The sequence below is a fragment of the Hypanus sabinus genome, chromosome 22 (assembly GCF_030144855.1).
Source record: "Hypanus sabinus isolate sHypSab1 chromosome 22, sHypSab1.hap1, whole genome shotgun sequence".
NCBI lineage: Eukaryota > Metazoa > Chordata > Chondrichthyes > Myliobatiformes > Dasyatidae > Hypanus > Hypanus sabinus.
This window is the reverse complement of record NC_082727.1, coordinates 41749472-41765636: the sequence shown is the minus strand read 5'-3', so window position 1 is coordinate 41765636 and position 16165 is coordinate 41749472. Positions and strand designations below refer to the sequence as shown.

The 16165-nt window shown below is 40.6% G+C and overlaps 1 protein-coding gene across 4 annotated transcripts in view; it reads left to right on the top strand.

The window, feature by feature from the left end:
- The window catches only part of blnk (B cell linker), a 208435-nt gene that overhangs the window by 92576 nt on the left and 99694 nt on the right, over positions 1 to 16165 (top strand). The window lies entirely within an intron of this gene.

Here is a 16165-nt window from a genome sequence, read left to right as displayed (position 1 = left end):
GCCAGCACATTTGTTGTTAGATACGGAGCCCAAAATTGTTCACAATATTCGAAGAAAATCTGACCAATGTCTTATAAAACCTCAGAATCACATCATTACTGTTATCTTTTAGTGCTCTTAAAATGAATGCAAACATAGCATTTGATTTCCTTACCACTAACTCATCTAGCAAATTAACCTTTATGGAAGTCCCTTTACACCTCTAATTTTTGGATTTTCTCCCCATTTAGAAAATAGTCTATGCCTTTCTTCCTTCTACTGAACTGCATGACCATATAGTTCCCTGCAGTATATTCCATCTGCCATTTCTTTGCCCATTATCCTTCTGCATACTCTCTGCTTTCTCAACACTGCCTGAATTGTATCTTTGTATTGTTTGCAAATTTTTCCACAATGTCATCATCTAAATCACTGACATATTCTATAATGTAAAAAGAATCAGTGTCAACACCATCCCCCATGGGACCCCACTACTCATTGACAACCAACCAGAAAAGGTCCCTTATATTCCTACTCTTTGTCTCCTGCTAGTTGCTCAATCTTCTATACATGCAAGTATTTTTCCTGTAAAACCATGGGCTTATATTTCATCTAGCAGCCTCATGTAGAGCACCTTGTTAAAAGCCTTCTAAAACTCTAACTAAACAACATCCACTAACTCTACTTTTTCTATCCTACCTGGTATTTCCTCAAAGCATTTCAACAGATTTGTCAGGCAAGATTTCCCCTTAAGGAAATCACGCTGGCTTTGTCCTATTATATGCTTCCAAGTACCCCGAAAACTTGTCCTTAATAATAGACTCCAACATCTTCCCAACCACTGAGGTCAGGCTAACTGCCCTATATTTTCCTTTCTTTTGCTTTCTTCCCTTCTTAAAGAGTAAAGTGACATTTGCCGTTTTCCTGTCCTCTGATACCATTCCAGAAGCTTTCTTAATAGATCATTGCTAATGCCTCTACAATCTCTTCAGCCACCTCTTTCAGAACCCTGGGGTGGAGTTCATCTGGGTCAACGTCCTTTCAGCTTCCCAAACACCTTCCCCTTATTAATAGCAACTACACTCACTTCTGCCCTTGACACTTATGATTTTCTAGCATACTGCTAGTGTCTTCCATAGTGAAGATTGACGTAAAATACTTAAACTTGTATGCCATTTCTTAGTTTCCCCCATTTCTACCTCTCCAGCATCATTTTCTAGTGGTCCAATATTCACTCATGACATTTGGTATCTTCTTTGGTATTATTGACTAGCTCACCTTCATATTTCATCGTTTCTCTGGTTACTGTTTTTTTTTTAGGTGCCTTCCATCCATTGGTTTTTAAAACCTTCCCAATCCTTTATTTTCCCACTAATTTTTGCTATATTGGATGCCCTCTCTTTTGCTTTTATGCTGTCTTTGACTTCACTTGTTGGCCACAGTTGCCTTGTCCTCCCTGCAGAGTACTTCTTCATCTTTGGGATGTATCTATCCTGCACCCTCTGAACTGCCCCCAGAAACTGTGGTCATTGCTATTCTGCTGTCATCCTTGCTAGTGTCCCTTTCAAATCAACTTTGGCCTGTTCCTCTCTAATGCCTCTTTAATTCCCTTTACTAGACCCTAATACTGATACATATCACATTATCTTCACTCTCTCAAACTGCAGTATTGTGATCACAGCTTCCAAAGGGTTCCTTTACCTTAAGCTCCCTTATTAAATATGGTTAATTACACAACTCCCAATCCAGAAGTGCCTTTCTCGAATTGAGCTCAACCACAAGCTGCTCTCAAAAACCATCTTGTAGGCATATGACAAATTCCCTCTCTTGAGATCCAGAACCAACCTAATTTTCCCAATCTACTTGCATCTTGAAATCCCCCATGACTGTGGTAACATTGCCCTTATTACATGCCGTTTCTGTTTCCCATTGAGATTTATATCACACATCCTGGTTATTGCTAGGAGGGGTGTAACTCCCATCAGAGTCTTTTTATCCTTGTAGTTTCCTAACTCTACCACAAGGATTCTACATCTTCTGATCCGATGTCACCACTTTTTAAGGATTTGATTTCATTTTTTTGACAGCAAAGCAGCATGCAAAGGGATGTGCATGTTGCTGAGTGGAATTGCCACAGAGGAATCTTGTACTGACTGCTTACTCCCTTCACTGATCCTGGTGGCCACCCATATACCATCTGAAGCCTTCACTCTGAGTGGGACTACCTCACTAAAAGTCACATCTATGAGGTGTTCATCCTTCTGGATGGTCTTGAGGATATCCAGTCCCAGTTCCAGTTTCTTAACTTGTCAGTCAGGAGCTGAAGTTGGGTGCACTTCCTGTGGATGTAGTCGTCAAGGAGACCATTAGGTACCCAGAAATCCCACATTCCACAGAGGGAGCATTCTGTTCACCCTCCTGCCTACACTTGTTATACCTCTAGCTTAAGCTTAAATTCTAGCCTGCACCTGTTGTCACCTAAGCGTGCTGAACCAAAGCCTGACCACTCTAACACTACCCACTCCAACTATTGCCACTCTCCTTAAATCTTGCTTCTTTTTATTTTGCCTTGCTAAATTACTATTAACCCAAGCAATCTCCCAAATCCTGACAGGCCCCACTCATTTTTTAAAACTGGTGCATAATTTCACAAGGAACTGTTTTCAACTCACTCCATGATCTCCCACTGCACAGAATGCAATGAGCTGGGAGTGAGTTTGGGATTTTGGAAATGAAGAGATATAGGCATGAGTTTGAAACCAGGAGCTAAGCTCAAGATAGTCAGTGGGTGAGCAATATTGTATGATTTTTTTTCTGAGTATTTTCAAAACTTTCTGTCTTTATTATCACAGGGTTATGACAAAATAATAAAGCAAATCTTTGTAGTTCCTACCTGTTCTGCAGTAGATTTGTTGTGAAGGTACAATGTCCTGAATATCAGGTTATGGGGTCATTGAAAGTGTATGTTTGTGATCAACTAGTAAAGCACTTGTTCTGGCAAACTCAATCGACCTATTCTGAATAGTTAAAATTAATATATAATTTCTGTTCCTAAAGTGACCACTGCTGATGTTTAAATCAAAACACCAATACTGAAAGCATTACTTCAGGCAATCAATTTGTTTCAGTAACCAAAGCTGAAAGAAATTGTACCTTTTAAATGGATCTCAGAAAGAAAAGCAGTAAATATGATATGTTTGTCCATTATTTTTCAAAACAATGGTTATGATTTGTTTCTTTCGCTCTCCTGTTTGATGACCTAAGCTGTTTATTCTCTGTGGTGTGTCATAACTCTTTTCAATGTGTATAATTAAACTGCTGGAAAAGACCTACATGTCAAGCCTGCGAGAACATAAAGGGTAAGGCACTGTACCTAACAGTAATTATTTACCACTAAAACCCAATGAGGTGGGTTCAAGTTGTAAAACAGAGAACGGAGTCTGTTACTTTGTACCAACTATCGCTGTGTGTGAACAGACGAAAGCAGGAATTGGACAAGACATATTAATGACCACAAACTGTTATAGATGAGCAGAACACCTGGTTCAATCTCACAATTTGATTTGAATCCAGGTGAAACCTCACCTTGGTTCCAAGTTAATTGCCAGATTTATGTTTCTTGACACAATTCCTTTTGAGTCCAGCTGGAGATTTATCATGGCTCAAAATTCATTGCCAAGTTTACATTACCTGACACAGTGAATGATCAGCCCTTCTGTGTAACCAGCACTATGTCTGTTTGGACTCTCATCCAGTTGTGCAAATTTCCACTGGAAGTTTTAGCTTGAACTTCTGGAAATGTATCTTGAACTTCGTGAAGGGAAATTGTTGGCTGTTGGCTGCTGGCTGGATCTGCCCTTGAGATGACAATGGATTTAAAATAGTACTTGAATGTTTCAATAAACTGCTTTAGATCTCAAATTTATTTCTCATGCAAGATTCCTTTAAGGGCAGCAAAGGATACAGGGAGAAGGCAGGAGAATGGGGTTGAGAGGAACAATAAATCAGCAATTATATAGCAGACTCGACGGGTCAAATGACCTAATATAAATGACTCTTATATTTTATGGTCTTATAGCCAAAGGTCAAAAGAAAACAAGTGAAAAGTACTATCAATGGGAATATATGAAATTATATCATGTCCTGAAGCCTAGAATTTGATGCACCCAGCATATTGTAATGTAGGGAAGATGTAGTCATAAAAGTCAATTAATAGTTCTAAAAAAGATTACCTTTCTAAGTAAAATCTTGATAAAAGTGAAATCAGTCCTGAATAAAAGCCTCTGACAGAGCCCACTGCTTTAATTTGAATGAAAAATTCAATGGATTTTGGGATTTCGCTCTGTATTTTCCATTTGTTTGTTTTCTCGTGTGTGAATCTCAAAGTAGTAAGTACTCAATATGGTGACGTATATGTACTTTCATAATAAATTTACTTAGAACTTTGAAACAAGTTACTTTGAGAATGGAGTGGAATGTAGATCATTGCACAAGTTACATTTTCAATGGAAGGGAAACACAGCTTAAGAATTTTTCAATGTTGCACAATCAATTAACTACTTAATGGAGTATGGTCACTACTGTAATGTACTGAAAATGGAAAGATTGCATAGAGATAAATTACCATATAACACCTTCCTTTTTGCTACTGGGTGAGGGATAGATGTCGACACAAACGCCAGGAGCACTTGTTTTCACAGAATCTTTTACATCTGCCTGAAAAGCCAAGGTTGAAGCTTGGTTGCCACCTTATCTGAATGAAGGCTGCTCTGACAATATCCTCATCACAGTATGGCATCAGTCTGAGCATGGAGCAATGATTAGATTCCATACAGGACATTATCAGTTAGACATCATAGTCTGGCATGGGTTAGGAGTTGGTTGTCAGACAGAAAGCAAAGAGCAGGGAATAGATTAGGCTTTCTCAGGCTTACAGTGGGGAAATGCAACGACTGGTGCTTTGTCCCCAGATTCCCTCAACATTTAACTTGGCCGAGAAGACCGTCTGCCATATTTGCTGATGGTCCACAATGTCCACTTAAAACTTTGGGCATCACAGTAGTGTAGTAGTTGGTGCAGTCACTTTACAGGATTAGTGATCACTGATCAGTGTTTGATTTTCACTGCTATCTGGAAGGAGTTTGTATGTTCTCTCCAGAGACTATGTACTGAGGCTTTATAAGGCATTGGTCAAATCACACTTGGAGTATTGTAAGCAATTTTGGGGCTCTTATCCAAGAAGAGTTGTGTTGGTATTGGAGGGAGTCCAGAAGAGGTTCACAGATGAAAAGGTTACCTTCTGAGGAGAGTTTGCGAGCTCTGGGGTTATACTCGCTGAGGTTTATAAGAATGAGGGGGGAATCTCATTGAAACCCATGGAATATTGAAAGGCCTGGATAGAGTCAATGTTTTGTATAGTGGAGGAGTCTAGGACCAGAGGGCAAAGCCTCAGAATACAGGGTCATCCATTTAGAACAGAGATGAGGAGAAATTTCTGTAGCCAGAGTGGAGTGAATCTGTGGAATTTATTGCCGCAGACAGCTGTGCAGGCCAAGTGAATGGGTACATTTAGTGAGGAATCTGATAGGTTCTTGATTAGTGAGGGCATCAAAGGTTATGGGGAGAAAGCAGGAGAATGGGGATAAGAGGGAAAACAAATTAGATATGATGGAATGGTGGAGCAGACTTGATGGGCTGAATGGCCTAATTCAGCTCCTATGTCTTATGGTGTTCTCTGGGTTTCCTCCAGGTGCTCCAGTTTCCTCTAACGTTCCAAAAGCATAGAGTTAGGGTTAGTGAATCTTGAGTATGCTATGTTGATACCGGAAACATGGCAATACTTGCAGGCTGCCCCCAGCACACCACAAACAATAATGCAAATGACACATTTCACTGTATGTTTCAATGTCCATGCAACAATTAAAACACACCTCTTTAAGTGGTGTAGAGTTCCAAGACCCTTCACTAACATCAACTTCTGCTTGGCTGATGGACTTGCCAAAAAAGAAACCCAGTGGATGGAAGAGAAGCATTTGCTCTTTCCCAATAGTTACACTGAAAAATCACTGTTCCGGACGTGGGCCAGTTAGACCTGTTGGAAGTTCAGTGATGCTGTAGATTAATTTCAACAAAGAGGAACAGCTGTAAAGGAGAGAGGCAGGTTCCAACTAATTTACACTTGTTTTGATCAAACTGAGTTATAGAAAACAATTCATTTTTTTAGTGCTTTTAGGTACTTTTGTTTAACAGTAATTTTAAAAGATCAAGAGGTTTTCCTATGTTTAAATTTCCTATGTTTTAAATTGTATTCCCTGCTGGATTCTTTTTAATGTTTGTGAACATTTCACACAATTACAGTCACTTAAGCTGTCAAACAGCTCCTTAAGGTGGTCAACACTTTGACAGCTCTTTAGGGTGGCACAGATTGTGGGAGTGTTTTTTTGTGTGGCTGCCAAAGCATTTATGTGGAGTTAGTGATAGTTAAGCACTTTGCAATGCTCAGGGTTTTGCCATTTATCACAGAGGCAGTTCCCCTGAGGACTTTATGCTGGGAGACCTGATCAAGACAGGAATGGTTAAGAAGGTGGCCCAACCAGTTTTATATAAAGCAATTTTATATAAATTTCAGATGACTATATTGGCACAAAAGGATCAGCAAGGTAGCGTAATGGTTAGCACAACGTTTTACAGTACAGGCGATATGGCGTCAATTCCCACAGCTGCCTGGAAAGAATTTGCACGTTCTTCTCCGTGAGCGTGTGGGTTCCTCCAAGTGCTCTGGTTTCCCTCCACAGTCCAAAAGCGTACCAGTTAGCTGGTTAATTGGTCATTGTAAATTGTCCTGTGATTAGACTAGGATTAAATTGGGGGATTGCTGGGTGGCGCAGTTCAAAGGACCAGAAGGATCTATCGCGCGCTGTATCACAATCAATAAATAGAACTTTGCACTCAGTTCCTAGAGCTGGACTCTTCAAATCCACCCTAAAATTAGGGGAAGCCTTTGAGGATTAGAAACCCTTCACAAAAGGAGAGGAGCAACAGACCCAGAGATGACAGTCCTGTTACTGCAACCTTTGTCGTGGGTAGATAAACTTTTGGAAACAAGAAGAGCTAGCACCAATTTGTTAAAGGTAAATTGTGTTTGACAAGACTTTTTAATTAGATTTCATTTCTGAAAGGTATTTGATATAGTTCTACTCAAAGAGGTTTTATGGCAAAGCTTGAGGCCTGTAAAATTAAAGGGTGACTAAGAAACGGACTTACAACAGTAAACAATAAGTAGTGAGTGCTTAATAGCTGTTTTCTCACACTGAAGGATGACAGACAGTAATGGTTACCAGATGGGATCACTGAATTTTGTGATATATGTTAATGATTTGGACATAAGGTAGCAGAGTGTCTCAGCACTGGCAGTGCTGGAGACTCTGATTCAATGCTGATCTTGAGTGTTCTCTATGTGGAGTTTGTACATTCTTCGAGTCTTAGTCATAGAGCATTATAGCATGGAAATAGTCCCTTTGGCCCATCTAGTCCATGCTGATCTGTTATTGTGTCTAGCTCCATTGACATGCACTTGCTCTGTGACCCTCCAGACGCCTCTTGTCCATGTACTTACAAAAACATCCTTTAAGTGTTGAAATCGAATCCACATCCACTACTTTCTCCGGCAGCTCGTTCCTTATGAGCTCCGCTCTGTGTGTGAAGAACCACCCTGTCAGGTTCCTCTTAAATATTTCACCTTTCACCCATAACCTACAACCTCTAGTTCCTGTGTTCTCCCTGTGATTGTTTGTTTCCCCCAGGTGCTCTGGTTTCTATCCAAATCCCAAAGACATGCAAATTTATAGATTCCCCAGTCTTGAGGAAGGTTCTTGGCCCAAAATGTTGACTGTACTTTTTTCCCTAGATGCTGCCTGATCTGCTTAGTTCTCCAGCATTTTGTGTGTGTTGCTTGGATTTCCAGCATCTGCAGACTTTCTCTTGTTTGTTATAGAATAATTAGTTGTTTTCAGTTGCCCCTGTTATGAAAGTGAGCGGTAGACTCTTGCGGTGTTGACTGGAATGTGGGGAAAATAAGCTTAGTGTAAATGTGTGGCAGCCAGCCTGTGGTGTAGTGGCACCAGCACCGGACATCAAAGGGAATGGTCCTGGTTTCGAATCCGACTTGCCCCTTGCATTCTTTCCGTCCGTGCTGGGTTGAGTGCCAAGCTGACAATTTCGCCTCGGAAGAAAAAAGGCAAATACTAAGGAAACGGCAAAAAATGCTGCCCAATGTGCCACAAAGTGAGAAAAGGAATAACAAATAAAAAACAAATGAATGAGTGGTTAGCGGTGGGAGCGGATTGGGTCAGCTGAAGGACCTCTTGCCATGCTGTATCTCGATGATTTCACAACTTGCGTGTGCAGGATAAAGTTACCAGGTCTACAAATGAAGATGTATGGTACTCTTTAAGTATTGAGGATGGTACTCTGCTGGAAGTAGAAAAAGATGGTCTGGCTAAATGGGCACACATGGCAGTTGTAATTTAAAACAGAGAAGTGTGAAATGATACACTTCGTCAGACAATATGGACCAGAGAAGGAACCATCTAAAAGGTACATTTGAACCCAAGCCTTTGACCATAGTTCTTGTTTAGGCTATATGTCAAAATAGTAAAGCACAGAAAAGCATCAGGTAATCGGGAGATCTAATAGAACTTTGGCCCTTTATTTCAACAAGCATAAATTATGGAAGTAGGGAAGTCAATGGAACTGTACAGGGAACGAGTGAGACTACATCAAGACTACTGCAAATAATTTTGACCCATTATGTATGATTACATGGAGGCAGTTTAGAGAAGGTTGACAAGAATTATGCTGAAAATGGAGGAACATAAGGAAAGGTTAAATAAGATGGGATTCTATGAGCAATGATCTTTTGAAATATGTCAGATTCTTAGAGGCTACCTAAGGTAAATGCTGAGAGGATGTTTCCACTCAAGGGAGAATCTAGAACAGAGGTATGGTCTGAGAATAAGGGGCCACCTATTTAAGACTGAGATGAAGAAGATTTCTTCTCACAGCTGGTTGCAAGTTTTACGAAAATCTTGCCTTAGCTGTCAAGAATAATCCTCATGTATATTTAAGGCTAAAATAAATTGATTTCTAGTCAGTAAGGGAATCAAGGATGATGAGGGAATGCAGAAAGACAGCCTAGAGAAATGCTGCAACAGCCATGATCTTATTGGCTGACAGGGCTAGCTTGAGGGCTTCAAGTCTTAAACCATATCTATAAGTAGAAAAAGAGGCAAGAAAACAGGGAAGTTGTGTTCTAACTGTATAAAACCTAATTTGTCTGCGGTTCTGTTCACCTGATTTTATAAAGGATGTGAATGTCCTGAGGAGAATATTGAAAAGATGTTCAGGCAAGCCTCTAGATTTCCTACTTGCAGCAAAGGGAGGAGCTTCGATAAGAGTGTGCAAGATAATGACTAGTCTAGATAGGTAAATGAAGGGAAGCTTATAGTGAAAATCAGTAACGGTTACACCCTTAGCTCACTAAAGGGGAAACAAATAAACTCAGCACCTGAAGGCCACTAAAGAGATGGGGAAACTCAAAATAAAATAATACAACACTCTCTGGGTTTTGGAAACATACAAGGCAATCAATTTTTGTTAACATGGATTTGTTAACATTAAATTATAGTTGATAATTGCATTGATTTAAAAAATAGTTGATGTATATACGGATGTTCAATAATAATTGAAGCAAGCAGTGGATAGTATATGTGTGACCATATTAGGGTCCATGGGATAAAAGGGACAGGGAAACATGGATATAAAATTGGACAAGAGACTGATAAGAGTATTGAATGCAGAAATTGTTCTTCAGACTGCAGGGAGGTAAGGAAAAACTTCCTATGTCTTAAGAACAACATCATTGTTGCTACCATATATATTAATGATCTGGACTTGAGTATATATGGCAATACAGTGTGTGTGTGTGTGTGTGTGTGTGTGTGTGTGTGTGTGTGTGTGTGTGTGTGTGTGTGTGTGTGTGTGTGTGTGTGTAATATTGAAGTTTTCAGATTACACTAAACTTTGAGACGTTCTTAACCAATGAGAAGGTTAGCAACAGATTTCAGAAGGATGCAGATAAATTGAAGAAAAGATTTGCGGCAGATGAGATTCAACACTGAAGTTTAAAGAGATGTACTTTGGACAGAAATATGAAGAGGGGAAATGTGAACGAGACAAGAAGGAAAGGGTAATTTGGCTTCTTTGCCTGCTGTGCTATTCAGTTAAATCATTGCCAATCTTTTACCTCCAGCATGAGATTATAGGGTGTAATTTTAAAGGGGAATTGGAAAGGTAGGACTGGGTGTTACATGCACACAGATTTTTGAACAAGGCAGGATAACTTGCATCATGGCTTAAAAGCATTATGTGCTATTTTCAGTTGCACAGAAGTAAAAACTAGGGAGTTCTGAGCATTTGTGAAATGTTGCTGTAGTTTATTCAGATGTGAGCTTCTCGAATCAGAAGGCACACTGAAGTCTTTGGAGAGGTTTCCGGAAGGAGGCTACGAGGAACAGCTGACAGTATTCCTCATGGGGTAGAGATTGTTGAGAGGAAATCTGATACAGGTGTCCAAAATCTTTGGATAAAATAAAAAGAAATTGATTGCAGTGGTGAATGAGTTGGCAGGTTAGAACATGAAACATGCGTTTCATACAGTGAGTTGGAATTCATCATCAGGAAAAGCACTGTACCATACTGATGAATGACATGCAAAAGTGAATTGGATACTTCCTTAAAGGCAAGGTTACTAGGTCATGGGTGAAGAGTAGGGTCATCGAAATAGTTCTACCAGAAAATAACTAGGGACTGAATTACCACCTCCTGTCCTATGTCATCTCCTTTTAATTTTAACTGTTCTGTTTCTGTAATTTGAAAAGGCAATTACATTTATAACAGCACAGAATTTTTACTGTTGAGATAAGATTACAGGTGATGCACTAGGCATGGACTGTGTGTTTCCAGTCCAAACAAGTAGAATAAAGGGCACAGGCAAAGCCCATATTGAATATTGGAAGGTTAAACATTAATGGAACAGTGGCATGGTTGTGATCTGTTCAGGATATATGTGTAAATTGGTTGTTTAAGATTTTGTTACTAAATTTAATTTTTTTCTGATATCTATTTGCAAGGAGCCTTGGCATGTTGTAGTTCCAACATCTCCTTTGCCAAAAAACATATTTGCCACAGCAAAAGAAAATCATTTTTCACTTAAAAACATGATGTGGGTGGATCAGCAGCCAATAATCTCTGTCACATTTTACCTTTGTTCTGGTTGCATGACAACCACGGTGTGTGGCTGATACACTTAACGAATTCAGCTTAGCAATAAAATTCCTGATGACAGCTGAGACACTGACATCAACTCCTTCCTAAAATGGTGACAGCCAGTAAGAAGCCTGGGGCTCAGGACCCAGTTAAAATAAGGATACCAAAATGCTGCTGCTTTCCCTGGTTCCAAGCAATTCAGGCCATCTTTCAATATGTAAAGTGAATCACAGTGCTCTCTTTTACTTCTTCAGTGCGTCACCCCAAATGGGACATAGGCCATCAATACTTTCCTTTGACCTGGGCCTATGGAAGGTTAATTGGTCCTGTGGCTTCTGCTTTCACCATATGACTTCATAGATCTTCTAGGCGAAGATCTTTCCTCTCCTGGCGATGAGGTCTTCGGAGATTTTGTTGGCATTTCTGTAGCACTAGTTTTTTACTGGATGGGGTTGTTAGCCCCATGCCCAGCCCTCCTCCTAGACAACATTGTTAACATCTGTCTGATCAAACGCAGACAGAATGTCAATGAAAGTTAAGATATTGGGGGCAACACAGGTCAGGAGGGTGATGAAAGGTCTCAGCCCAAAACATAGACTGTTGGTTCCTCTCATGGATGCTGCCTGAGCAAAGTTCCTCCAGCACTTTGTCTGTGTTTCTGTCTTGTGTTTAAGATATTGGGACCTGGCCATTAGGATGAGCTGGCCTGTACCTCCTGACTGCTTGTGTCTTATATGTGTTGATCGTTCCTCTTTCTTATAAAAGTAGGGGATAGATGCCTTTTCTCTGCCGTTAGCAGTTCTACTGCCCTTAGAACGTCAGAGACCTGAGCGCATGCACACGGAGCTCAGCTGTAAACTGAACAGTGCAATTTGTCACTGCCTGCTCAGAATACCAAAGGCCAAAGCTGTGTCAAATTTGCCCTGCTTGATCACCAGAACAGTGTATTGTTATGGACGCAGAGGTACTGCAGATGCTGTAAAATCTTCCTCCCATCCCCCCGTCTTCTTATTCTGATTTCTTTACGTTTCCAGTCCCGACGAAGGGTCTCAGCCCGAAACGTTGACGGTTTATTCCCATCCATAGATGCTGCCTGACCTGTTAATCTCCCCCAGCACGTTGTGTGTGTTGCAGTATATTTTTATTATTTTTAATAAGATCAGTTGATCTTTCCTGATATGAGCATCTCTAAATTTACTTCATCCAGAGTGGATGACATCTAACTCATTTTATTAAACAATTTTTTAAAAGAACTATCAATCTATATTTGGGATGCTGGCAGCTATCTTGAAATTGTTTCATCCCTGATAATCTTTTCCAACATCAGTATTTCTCTTTGATGTAGAGCTCAGATATATAATCTATGAATGCAGATAAACAATGACTGAAATAAACTGCATCACCTTCTGGAATTTAATTATACTTTCACATATCATGACATTCTGTGTTGGAATCCATTTACTGTGAAAGAAACTATTGCAGTTGACATGTGAGTAAAAGATAGTTCAACAGCTCTATTCCAAGAGCTTTGTAAAAGTAGATGTTTTTGTTGAGATCACTAATGAGCATACGCAGGTTACAGGACCCTGGCTGGGGAGGACTGCGTCTGCTATCTTTGGGGAACTAGAAGTGGAAAACCAGGAAACTGGAGAGGCACAACAAGGCCAAAGATGACTATTGCCATCTGGATGGAGCCCAAGATAGAAATTCGATGCCTGTAAGGGTTTACTAAGGCAATGAATCAAAGATGTTCATGAGCTGCTAAAATCTGAAGAGCAGAGAAGTTTGGGCCATGAAGGTCGAGGTATTCTGCTCTGGAGGGAGACGAGGAGTATCATGGCATCAAGTTAATGAGTGAAAGGTTCAGCATTGGCGTCTCCAGGGGCTTGGCAGTAATTATTGTTTCTTTTAAGTTGACATTACTCTGAAGGGGAAACTTGGCAGAATTGTCCTCAGCTCAGTTCTGGTGAAGCAAAACATAATCTTTACTATAGCGAAATCCAACAATCCCAACTACAATCCTCATTAACTCATTATGGGACAAAAATCTTCCATGATTCTGCCTATTTAACCTCCCTACCCACTGACCTTCCCACCACCCACTGTCCACCCCCCCCCGCTGTCCTTACCCCCCTGATCATCCTTAACCCCTGTCCTTCTCCCCCCGCCGTCTGTCCTTTTCTCTCCCCCCCACCATCTGTCCTTTTCTCTCCCCCCCGCCGTCTGTCCTTCTCTCTCCCCCCCCCCACCGTCTGTCCTTCTCTCTCCCCCCCCACCGTCTGTCCTTCTCTCTCCCCCCCCACCGTCCGTCCTTCTCCCCCCCGCCATCCATCCTTTTCTCTCCCCCCCCGCCATCCGTCCTTCTCTCCCCCTCTCCCCTGCCGTCTGTCCTTCTCTCCCCCCCCCCGCCGTCCGTACTTCTCTCCCCCCCACTGTCTGTCCTTCTCCCCCCCCATCACACGTCTTTCTCTCCCCCCCCCCCCCGCTGTCTGTCCTTCTCTCTTCCCCGCCCCGCTGTCCGCCCTCTCAGAGCAGAAGTAGTGCTCATGGGTTCATTCTTCATCTGATGGCAGAGGGGAAAGAGCTGATCCTGAAACATTGTGTGTGTCTTCAGGCTTTGTACCTCTGTTCTGATGGTAGCAATGAGTGATGGGCATATCGTGGGTGGTGAGGCTCCTTAAAGGTGGATGTTTTCTTTTTCAGGAATGACTTTTTGAAGATGTCCTCAATGGTGGGGGAGGCTAGTGCCTATGATGGAGTCCCACAGACCTGCCAATCCTCCTTATCCCACAATACTTTAATTAAAAACCATCTATAGATGTCAGGATTTTCAAGTATTAGTTGATATCAAATCAATTGACATTTATATAAAAATAAAGACTGCCAGATTTTTACTGCTATTTCCAGGTTAAAAGGTATTCTGATTTACTGCCTTAAAAAAGTCTCATTCTAATAATTCAGAATTGCCCAAATTCCATGACTTTCCAGCCCAAAGTACATTCTTTGCATGAATTGCCTTAGTTCTCTATAAAATCTTCAAAACCTGAAGCAAATAACCCTTTTAACTTTTGAAAAATATAACTAGTTTGAGTAATCTCTTTCTATAAATTAATCCCTAGAGTCCAGTTACCATTCTGGTAAAGTATGCTGTGCTCCCTCTGGGGCCAACACATTCATTCCTTGTGATGCTCAGAATTGCTGGCAATTCATATCAGGACTTATAATTCCTAAAAAATTGTACATGGTCCTTTTACGTTAGAAACATATGCTGGATTTAGTATCATGATGATGCTGGCTAGCGATAACTGCTGTTTGGTCCATAGTTACTGCCAGACCTGCCGAGTATTAGCTTTTTCTGTTTTTTTTTACTTACGGGATCTTTTATCTTTAATTTACATCTGCAACTGCTATTAGTTGAGCATGACCAATTTTGTGATTGTTATGTTACGTGCTGTGCATCAGTGATCCAAGTCCAGAAAGCAGAAGTGTTTCTTTTTTCCATGGTTATGTTGTACTCCATGGGGGGTTATAATAGGCAACTCTTAGTTTAAACACATCTGTGCTCATTCAACTGTTTGTTCCATTTTTTTTAATCTGCAGTTTGTTTTTGATTGGCGCACAACTTGAACTAGCCTTGACAGCCATAAGAACCTCAGCCCCAGTTTTACTAGCTACATAGGCTGTGAGGAGTCTTTAATAGTTTTAAAGTTTTTCTGACTAACAAAATAAAGTAACAAATGGGTGATTTGGTATCCTGAAACTGTCAGTGAGTCTAGGATTTCTACAGATGACAGCACATGCGCAGAAATACCAGATTTAATACTGTTTATGTGTCTTTAATCAAAGTTGCTTATATTAATAAAAGAGCATTTGCCCATTTTCCAGCTTGAAGGGGAAATTTACTCATGTTCATCTGAGGCACACCCACGCTTGTCATGGTGCTGCTGCTTCTGCAGAAGTGGCAGTGTAACGACCATCTATGGGCATGCCTTGGAACCATATGAGCATATGTCGCCAGCAAGTGGGGAATGGGCAGGGCCTTGTTTATTAAAATGGGCAGACCCAAGAGATGGGCTGGGAATCCAGTTTGGGTGGCTACTCTTCAATTTGTTTATACTCACGTGTTCCCCATCTCTGACCCTGCCCAAAACCAAATGCTCTAATGCAATCTCCCATAATTCCCAACCCACCAGACCAGCCTTGGAGGCCTGCTCTACCGTAACCAGATTCCAACACAGGTGCCTAAACACAAACTACCTCTCTATTCTGTACCCCTGCCCCAGTCTTAGGCCTACCTACTGTTTTATTTTGTGAAATATTCACAGAACGTGCAAAGGAATACCCCTGTACATACATTAACTGGTGAATTGTGCTTGCTTTTCAATGACAAGACCTCAACTAAAATTGGCAAAGCTCTGCCATACAGTATTGATTTACCCTGCCCCCGATGGACACTGAAGAATCTCTTGAGTCATAAACAATATATCTTCAAAGATATTAGTGTGAAAATTATACCAACTAGAAAGATTCACCATACTATTTTTTTCCCTGTAAGTCAATTTCATTCAAATGCAATGATAGTTAATGTTATAGTCTAAAATTTCCATAAGATTATGATATCTCTAAATGTTATTGAAGATAAAACAGTAATTTTAAAATGCAATAAATGTCAGGCATTAAGAATGCAATTGTATCTTAAGTATTGTTCCCACAGATGAAATCAAAAATCATATCTAAGCATCATGGCCTCAAAATAGAAAACATGGAGTTAAAATGAATAAAAACACCACTGGAACTTTCTGACGCCTTATTCACGTGATTATTTAAGATGCAGTATGTAAGTTTTGCAATATTGGTTAAG